The 10659-nt window shown below is 40.9% G+C and overlaps 1 pseudogene across 1 annotated transcript; it reads right to left on the bottom strand.

The window, feature by feature from the left end:
• Nucleotides 1–60: 60 nt before the first annotated feature.
• On the bottom strand, nucleotides 61–10453 carry LOC149022108 (uncharacterized; annotated as a pseudogene). The gene is made up of 2 exons (XR_016172400.1): nucleotides 10226–10453; nucleotides 61–1350 (listed from the first exon to the last, which is right to left on the bottom strand). The product of XR_016172400.1 is annotated as an uncharacterized LOC149022108 (transcript).
• Between the last annotated feature and the right edge of the window lie 206 nt (nucleotides 10454–10659).

The following is a 10659-nucleotide window of genomic DNA, read 5'->3' as shown; positions in this document are numbered from 1 at the left end:
GAGCGAAGCAGATGGAAAACTGATCACAAGGATTACATGCACTTCACAACAGTGAATGTATCTCAAAACCCAACAAAGAAAATTTCAGAGAAATCTTCAGTAATAACATCAGTGCTACATCAGATCAGCGTCGGTGACCGGACCGGTCCAACGGGGAAATAAGGCTGCAACCAACTTCTTGTCAGTATAACTACCTACCTGTATATGGTGAAACAAAAGCTTTGACACTGAAACTATTTGCTACCATCAAAAGAAAAGCCTAGACAATAATGTTAGAAACAATAATATCATTAAAAACATACAATGGATCATTATCCAAGCCCGACCAAGGTCAATATGAATGTCTAGATGTAGGTTGAATTGGTGACAGAAATAACTGAATCCCTGATCAAAAAAATTAATAAGAAATAAGAACTGAAAAAAGAAAAGGTTGGACAATTAAACCACGTTCAACAAGGTCTGAAGCAAGTATATACAGATTGAACATCCAACATGACAGTAAGCATCCTACTGTGATGGACTTTCAGCAGCCAAGATGCAGTGAAGTAGCAAAATTGAGAACTCTAATTCAAAAAAAGAGCAGTTCAGCAAAGGAAAACCCACACAACTGAAGTTCTTCACTCCATCACTGCAACACCACCCACAGCCTTGAGCTTCTCTATTATGTCATTTGCTTCCTCCTTGGTCACCCCTTGTTTCAACAAGACTGGTGTCTTCTCTACTAGGTCTTTGGCTTCCTTCAGTCCCAAACTAGTAAATGCTCTTACCTCCTTAATCACCTTGATCTTTGCGGCTGCATCAAACTTTTCTAATTTCACATCGAACGCTGTCTTCTCTGCCTTCTTCTCCTCAACTTTCGTGGTTGCAGCTCCAGACTGAGAACCCAAGTCCATGCCTTCTGTTGATATTGGCTGCATCTTGGGATGCCTAAGCTTGTCCCTTAGTGTAGGGCCAATTTGTTTAAGTTCTTCAGGGGGTAGAGCAGCAATGCGCTCTGCAAGCTGGAGTATCTTATCAGAAGGTGGGGGTCTAGGACCATAGGGATCATAGAAAGCAGGGTACTTGTACCTCTTAGGCTTGGTCTTAGGGTCTCTGGGAACAAAATCAGGTTGGAACAGACGACACTGTAGTGGTCCAGTTATTCTGAGGAGTATGGGAGGGTCATGTACAGCTTTGAGAAATGCAATGAGCTTCATGGCAGAGCCAGTGAAAGCAAATATTCACAAGATGAGAACAGCTTGGAAAAAGACACTACTTAAACCACCTACTTGCAACATTGCTTGCAAAACAAGGGCTCTAGTCGTGTATTTCGTAATGTCTAACCATCACCACAAATTGGAGCTCTCTAACCTACAAAAGGAAAGGGGGGAAATTTAGAAATATAGGATACTTGTTGGGATAATCGAAATAACCAAGTAACAAAACAAAAACACAATTTCCGTGGGATAATGAACACCTTTCTAGTACATTCCTAGTTATATATCGACCATACCATGCAAGCATAAGGAGCATAAAACCTTCATGTGGCAACTAAAGAAATTTGCCTACGTTCTTTGGTATTTAGATTGCATGTATGTTCAGGAAAGGTAAAGACACGACCCTGGAAACACTGCTATTGTTCAATTAAGATGTGTGAAAAATAAATGGTAAATATTTGAAAAGAATGCAAAGCTTCTTAAATGGAAAAAATAAGGTTTTAAAAATTTTATAGCACCAAATATTTGTCCATACATCTGCATGTGAATAACTATTTTTATTTTTGGGTAAATGCATGAAAATATCAAGTCTCCTTACTTGCACGCATCCAATTAGTTATCATAGTATTGATAATCCATACATAACCAATATCCGCAAAACAAGTGAGGGAAAGAAGAGTAGATTATCCATTGTATTTTGATCTCTATTTTATAACTTAAAACAATAAAATGACCACAGAGACAATTATCAAGCATTAAGAAGGTCAAATTGAAGAACTGACTATGACAAAAGGAACAGAAGTAGAATGCTTAATACAACAGATGTGGCACAGTGATACTACAATAAAACAACTGAAAGAAAGAACATACAAAGATTAGTGATGTTACTACGGAAGTAAATACAATTAAAAAACACCCAATGAGTATAAATGTGCATATAAACTAAGAGCAAAGTTCCACTTCCATGAAGCATACAATGATTAGTGATGTTAATACGGAAGTAAATACAATTAAAAAACACCCAATGAGTATAAACGTGCATATAAACTAAAAGCAAAGTTCTACTTCCATTAAGCATCAGGATAAAGTTCACTGGTCACAACCCCAAGATCACACAGGGAAAATTCTAGGACCACCTTTTCTCCAAGGTCCAAGCATAATGACCATGAAAACCCCTGAGATATCAAAGAACACATTGACTTACCAGGAATGAGATCACATGTACAATAGAAGGATAGCGGAACAACGGGCGAGACGGGAAAGTCTCTATTTCAGGATAGAAGGAGTTCTTCACTTTCTCTTTCCTTCCTCTCAAGTAAAACCTTAAATCCATCTAGAAATATAGGAATTCACAAATAGACCCCTGTATATATGTCATTTATAATTAGCCCCTAAAAATATGGAAAAACACAGATAGACCCCTAATTTTATGTGAATTCACAAAAAGAGACCCCTGAAACATCGGGTTCTGTCTTTTCTTTGTTTTTGCTGGGTATTGTCGCTGGTTCAGCAGAAATAAATACTAATGCCCCTGGCTTTAAAAAGGGAGAAACAACTCGACAGAAAACATCTATAGCGGAAGGAAAGAAAAAATCTCACGATGGCGGAAGGAAGAGAATCGTAACGATGGCATTTAAAATTCGACAAAAGATATCGACGATAGGTTGTTTGGAAAAATAAATTCAGGTCTGATTTCATAGGTTGACAAAGAAGAAGAACTGATGGGGAAGTGATACCCACAGCGATGGTGATACTTGCAAGGGCTGTATCGAAAAAAATTTTTTTTTTTTTTTTTTTTTTTTTTTTGCACAAGGACTACCCCTACTCCCCCACCTACGCTGGCGGAAAGATAGAGAGTGGCTGGGGGGGGGGGGGGGGGGGGCACCCCCCCACACACCACCAACCACCACCCAACAAAAAACACAACACACCACAAAAAAAAAAAAAAATAAAAAATAAAAATTTAAAAATTATTAAAAAAAAAAAAATATTTAAAAACCCACCCCAAAAAAAACCCCAAAAAAAACGAGATGTAGTCTGATAAGCCCCTGATATCAAGAGTCTATATTCGACAAGGAAAGCACTCCCAAGGAAACGATTGACAGTTTGAACATGAAGAAGTCCTTCGTTTTCAGCGAGTCCTAGTGCATTCAAGCGATCGGCAAATTTGAAGCATGAAGAGTCCTTCTGCGTTAAGGTTATTAAATTAGATTTAGAGAGTCAAGAGTCATAATACATCTAGGTTAGAGTTACATTACAGTTAGGTTTCTTTTGAAGAGTCCTACTCAAGTAGGCTGATTTTGTTAATTAATTCGATAGGAATGTAATTGCTATAAATAGGGGGAGGATGAGTAGAAAGGATATAGAGAAAGTTTATGTGAGAGCCATTGCTCTTGGGTAGCCGTAGGAATCACCTACTGCTGGTAGATTATATTGTTTCTTATTCAACTTTTATTCAAAGTCTCGTTTTTCTTCTTGAGTTATTCCACCTTGTTAAGTAACTCATTCAGGTACCTAACTTGGTATCGAGCCATCGATTCTAGGGGAATGGTCAAGAGCGATGGAGCAGGTAGAGGAATTGAAGTATCGTGAAAGAAATTCAAGGTCAAGTGGACTCTAGCACAAAACATAGAGAAAGGAGAAAACCAATGAGAGTTTAGAGATGAATTAAGTTCATGTTATCGAAGGAAAATCAGCAGAGATGCATACCTTAATGCCGGAGGTGACTAGAACCGATGGAGTTCAGACTACAGCAAGCGTACAATCGAACCGGAGAAACCAGAGACTTCCTTCCTAGACATCTTGAGATGCCAATTTTCACGGGGGAAGATCCGATGGGATGGATCGCACGAGCTGAAAGGTACTTTGATCTGTACAAACTCAGCGATGAAGAGAAACTCGAGCTCAACCCTTTGTTTTGAAGGTGCAGCACTAGGATGGATACGCTTCCGAGAACTGCAGCAGCCATTGTCATCATGGAGAAACTTGAAAGAATCAATGATCTATCGATTTAACTCAGACAGCTGAAGACTCCCCAAGAAGCATTGATTAATCACAAGCAAAGTGGAACGTTTGCAGCATATGAGAAGGGTTTGAGAAATTAGCAGCAGCAGCCGGAGCGGTAGATGGAGAATGGTTGAAGGGGTGTTTTTCCTGGTTTAAATGAAGAAGTAAGGGCTGAAGTTCGATTATTTGGGCTCACCAATTTGGGCCAAATAATGGACCTGGCCCAAGCCGTGGAGGACAAAAATGGAGTGGGAAAATAAAACCTCTTTTGGCCCACCCACTCAATCAGCCCAAAATCTAACCTCACGTGTTATTAACTTAGCCCACCCAACACCAATATTAAAGGAACCAATACGTTCGAACCGAATGACCAAGCTTTAACGGTTCTTCCCAAACCAAATAAGTGAACCCGCGTCTTCCTCTTCACAATCTCACTCAACTCCTCGCGGGGCTCCCTCCGTTGGTTATCCCAGAAGAAATCAAAGATAAAATGGACAAGGGGTTTTTCGTGTGACGCCCATACTCCAAAGGCCATCGATGCCCTCCGCAACTAAGGTTCTTTACTCCCACGATGATAGTCCGTTGCCGCGAGGTGTCATGTCGATATGAGCCTGCTAGCACTCTCGCATCCTCTTTGGTGGGGATCGATTCACCACACACCCGAAACTAACGGGACAAATAAATGGCTTGAGTCATCATTCGATCGATTGTGAGCAACGCACATTTCGTCGCTCAAGGTTGGTGGAGCCTTGTTGGAATCCAGAAAACAATTTCAGTCTGGACGTTAGAAGGTACGGGTTTTCCTTCATTCAGCTGGGCGGTCTTTGTGCAAATTTTTACCCTTTCATTTGGGTAGCATTGATATAATCTTGGGCGTGAATGGTTCGACACTAGGAGTCGCGATTGGCGCTTGAGAACCATGAGCTTTGTGCCCCCTGAAACTAATGGGGATCCAACCTTCTCTTGAAACAACATTAGAGTGTCTACTCGTTCCGTGGTGTGGATCTGCTACAACCTCAGCATCCCGTCGAGATGATATAGAGGTACAAGAGATCGTGTCACATTTATTAACCGACTTTGCTCAATTATTTGCTAACCAACCAACGCCGCCAAAAGGAGCAGACCACCGATACGGTTGCGAGGTACCCACCTAATATTCGACCCTATCGTTACCCACATTCTCAAAAGACGGTCGGTTGTCATGTTACATTGGTACGACCTAGTGTGGTCCTTACTCCATCCGTCGTTGGTTCAAGAGGTGCGATCTTTCCTGGCTTCGTGCCTCATAAACTCCGCTCCCGACGTTTCCCATTCCCCTTCTTGGATGGCTCGAGCCCTGTTTCCCTTGTTTGAGCGGATACCACCAATTAGATGCGGTGATGAAGAAAAACCTTTTCTCACTTGGCATTACGTTCCGTGTGCCTTTCTCTCTGCTCCCCACATTTCATCACTAATGCTGAGGTATTTCAGAACACTTCATTTATTTTTGTTCTTTGACTTTTTGTGTATACAGACCTGAGGAACATGTGGCCCATTTCACCACCTTTATACTTCTCCCCCACCTTGTGTCCCTGCATGTTTGTTCTACCTGGTATTTGGACATATCATATCTAAAGACATCACCACCCACGGAGATTAAGTCATTGGGTCCCCACCCCCAATCTTAAAGCCTTCGGTTTTTGTTCCGGTTTACCCGTTCTCCTTTGGTAATTGCCGCTCCACTCACAAACTTATTGAGAAGATGCATTTCTGTACCCGCCTTTATCCCTCAAGCCCATGACAACCTCCTTTGGTGCGCGTTTCCTTTTTGTGCCTCTTCTTTTCTTCTTTTGATGCAGCCATCCCATTCCTCTTGGAGCCAAGTGTTGTCCCCTCCAAACCAGTCGCTCTATGGAAGACTAATGGCATGTACTTGCCATTCTGCTCTTCTTGTGGGAGACATTTCAGTACGACATCGGGTCTGTATTTCTCCTTTCTCCTCACATGTCTTCTTTTGGATTTGATTTTGAGATATTGTATCTCCGTAGCAAACAAAGCCCGTGCTCTCTCCAGGTCGCGTGATCCTTTATTCGTGCCGCTTGCGAGTGGGGACTAGATCCGTACACCCTGACCGTTACAGATCGTTCGCCTTTCGTCCCGACTCCCCTACCCCTTCGGCCCTTACTCTTAAGATCGGTTAGTCTCCCTGGGTCACCATTAATTCCCAATTACTTTCGTTCATTCTCCCATTCTGCTTCTTTTCTTCCTTCTTATCGTGGTCTCCTCTTTTGCTTTGTCTTTCCTTCCCTCCCTACTCCTTCCCCTCCTTCCTCCTTTGGAGACATTACTGGTTTTTTGGTGGGTTACCCACTGGTGGGATCCTCTTTTGTAGTTGCCGGCTATCCAAGTACGCGCATTTCATCGCTCTTTCACACCCTTATTCCGCCAAGGATGTGGCTATCTCGTTCAGCAAGGAGGTTATCCGCTTGCATGGGTTCCCTCGAACCATCGTCTCCGATCGAGATCGTGTCTTCCTTAGTAATTTTTGGATGGAGCTTTTAAATTAGCGGGTACCAACCTCAAGTTCAGCAGGCCTACCATCCTCAAACGGATGGTCAAACAGAGGTGGTAAATCGCAGCCTTGAAATTTACCTACGATGTTTTTGCGCTCGCCAACCGAAGGACTGGATTAATTGGTTACCGTGGGCCGAATATTGGTTCAATACGACGTTTCATTCAGCCACAAAAATGACTCCCTTTCGGGTTGTGTATGGACGAGAACCCCCTCTCTTCCGTGTTGGGAGGATGGTCGATCTAAAGTGGATGAGGTTGATGTGTTCCTCCGAAAGCGCAATCGGGTGTTGGAGGATCTCAAAACAAATCTGCGGGTGGCCCAAGATAGGATGTGCAATTCCGCGGATTCAAAGCGTAGGGAAGTGCATTATCAAGTGGGGGATGAAGTTTTTCTTAAGCTACAACCTTATCGCTTCCAGGAACTCGCCAAACGGCCCAATGAGAAACTCAGCCATCGCTACTATGGGCCGTACCGGATCATTGAGCCGTGGGACCGTCGCCTATCGTCTCGTTTACCCGATGATTCACGGATCCACCCGGTGTTTCACGTTTCACGCTGAAGCGAGCATCGCCAGCTTGTTTGCGCGGAAATGGCGAGTTGCGGCTCACACCCGAAGCCTTGCTCAACATTCGTTTCTCTACTCAAGGGTTGCTGGAGGTTTTGATTCAATGGAAAGGACTCGCCGCCTTATGAAAATACTTGGGAATCTTATGCTGAAATACGGTCCCACTTTCCGAGTTTTCACCTTGAGGACAAGGTGAAACTTTTGGAGGGGAGTATTGATAAGCCCCCGATATCAAGAGTCTATATTCGACAAGGAAAGCACTCCCAAGGAAACGATTGACAGCTTTGAACAGTGAAGAGAGTCCTGTCGCTTTCAGCAGAGTCCTAGTGCATTCAAGCGTCGCAAATTTGAAGCATGAAGAGTCCTTCGCGTTAAGGTTATTAGAATTAGATTTAGAGAGTCAAGAGTCATAATACATCTAGGTTAGAGTTACATTACAGTTAGGTTTCTTTTGAAGAGTCCTACTCGAAGTAGGCTGATTTTGTTAATTAATTCGATAGGAATGTAATTGCTATAAATAGGGGGGAGGATGAGTAGAAAGGATATAGAGAGAAGTTTATGTGAGAGCCATTGCTCTTGGGTAGCCGTAGGAATCACCTACTGCTGGTAGATTATATTGTTTCTTATTCAACTTTTATTCAAAGTCTCGTTTTTCTTCTTGAGTTATTCCACCTTGTTAAGTAACCTCATTCAGGTACCTAACATAGTCTCAAATCAGATCAGAAAAACCACAGTGAGCCTAATCTAAAAACCACAAACTACACTGAGCCAAGAACACAAAGCTGTGAACCAGATCGTAAATTGGAACCACAAATCCTTAAATCACAAACGAAATCGAAACCAAACAAATCCAGAGGTGAAGAAGAACGACTAAAAACCAAGAGCATAGATGCAGATCTTCAGGAGAGCAAGCTGAATCGGAAACAAAAACCAGTTGCAGAGCCGAGGGGAAGCAGGATCATCTCACTCTAATAGCATGTTGGAATTTGAAGAAATTAATGCTCGAAGGTTATTTTCATTCATAGGCCCAGTGGGGTATTTATAGTTACAATATGAGTAAATTCTACTCTGACTATGATAAGGAAATACAAAGCAAATAGAATAGAAAAACAAATCCTAGATAGTAGGAAACCCAGTCTAACACAAACTATGAAACCAATACAAAGAATATAAGAAAACAAAAGATATAACTAAAAGAGGAGTCTACACCAAATAGGAAACCTCAATCATACTTCCAACAGCTGATTTCTTTATTCTATTAGATCTTCTTAATGTTGCATCAATACTCTCCTGAGGATGTTGTTCAACTGGTAGTTCATCCATTTCTTGTAATTGTTGACAATTGGATCCACTAGATCAATATCAGCAGGTTGTGGATATTCAATGACTAGTTGTCCAACATTTGATTGTTCTCTTTGGTTGTTCTGAAGAGATGTTATGAATAACAACCAATCTTAAACTTGGGCAAAAGGTTGAGCATCTAAATGATCTTTCTCAAAACTAAGTCTCTGGATTTATAGCTCCCACTTATCAAGTCAATTCCAAGAAACTTTGCATTTACTGATTCCACAATCCTAGTTGTATAAGATGGACAATAAAATCTATATCCCTTAGACCTCTCAGCACATCCAATGAAATGCACACTAATGGTCCTTGAGTCTAGCTTCTTCTCTTCTGGGTTGTAGATTCTTATTTCAGACAGACATCCCCAAACACGTACATCTCCCAAAATCAGGTTCCAACCCTTGAATAACTCAAATGGTATCTTTGAGACAGCCTTAGTTGGAACCCGATTCAACATAGTCTTAAGTGCCTCAATCCAAAAAGACTTAGGAAGCTTAGAGCTACTAAGCATACTTCACACCATATCCATTAAGGTTCGATTTCTTCTCTCCACTACACCTTTCTGGTCTAGAAAACCAGGAACAGTGTTTTGGCCATTATCATTTCCCCCCTAAATAACAAAAACTAGAAAGTATACACAATTGTTTATTTCCTATGGATTACATCAATATATGTTGCTGATTTGAAAAGAGAAATAAAACCACACATCCAAAGAGTACATCGTTTATGGTTCACTTCTAAAAGTACTAGAGTCGCAAAATAAAAACTTATTGCACATGCACGACTGTGATTTCCAGTCCAAATGTACTTAAACTGTTTGATGGATTAGCCGACAGAAATTTATTGTTTGCTTAGATTGTGTAGATCCTTTGAATAACTTCCGATAAAAGGAGGGCCATATGGAGTTAATAAGAAGTGTGAAAATGATGCCACAAAATTACAAGGTGAGCTGGGTTGAGATTGTGAGAATGAGGTCTAACATTTATGAGTTTATTATTGCTCATATGGTTTCAATTTAGGTGGAATTATGCACGACTTAATAACTGAGAAAGAAAAAAAAAACAGATAAGGAGAAATTTAAACAACTCAACAGAATTTCTCAGATTGTTATGGATACTACATTGATAGCTCATTTATCAGGTAAAGTAAAACTGTAAAGTATGATCTAGATCCGGGCCACTATCCTTGTTACGAAGTTGTAGAACAAGTAGAACTTCTGTATGAGAAATTCTGGACATAGTACTCGAAGATATAGCAAGGACTATCCTTTCAAATTAACATCTTTTAGGCTGATCAATCTCTAAAATTCTGTATGAGAAATTCAAAATAATTGGAACGAACTACAGAGTTGATAACAGAGTTGCTGATTTAGAAACATCATCTTAAAACCATAACAAAAATCAGAACTAGCATTAATGAAGACAACAGAGAACGAAATCCCATGATTAAAGAAACCTAATTGTAGCTGGAATTGAAAATCAACGGTCAAAGAACAGGAGAAAAGAACAAAAAAGATAGACCACAACAGAAACTTGAAAAGAAAAATGAGAGAACCCTAACCTATGAGTTGCAGGTAGATTGAACCCGAAAGGGCCTCTCTTTTCGATCCTTAGTTCTCTCCAGGGTTCGGTCTCCCCGCTTCTTCCCTTGTGCAGTACCAGCTTGAAGTGTTGCAGCTAGGGTTCGATGGATGTCCTTGCTTCCTGGTTCGTTTTCATTTTTTCTTTCTCCACAATAGTGAGGGAAGTAAGGGAAGTGATGGAGTCAGGTGACTTGTGACTTGCACGGTTCTTGATTCATGGATGTACGATTCGGTTGAACTCGGGTTAAGTGTGGTTTTTTTTCCCTTAAAGTCCTGCATATTTATTTGAATAAATTACACCGGCACCCAAAATGGAGTCCTCAAAGTACTGATACCTCATTTTATGTTTAAAAATCACAGAAAAAAAAAAAGTACTAATACCTTATTTTATATTTAAAAATCACATAAACCC

Source organism: Hakea prostrata, chromosome 3 (assembly GCF_041222555.1).
Source record: "Hakea prostrata isolate BN-2017 chromosome 3, UWA_Hpros_2, whole genome shotgun sequence".
In the NCBI taxonomy this organism is placed as follows: domain Eukaryota; kingdom Viridiplantae; phylum Streptophyta; class Magnoliopsida; order Proteales; family Proteaceae; genus Hakea; species Hakea prostrata.
This window is presented reverse-complemented; position numbering and strand designations above follow the sequence as displayed.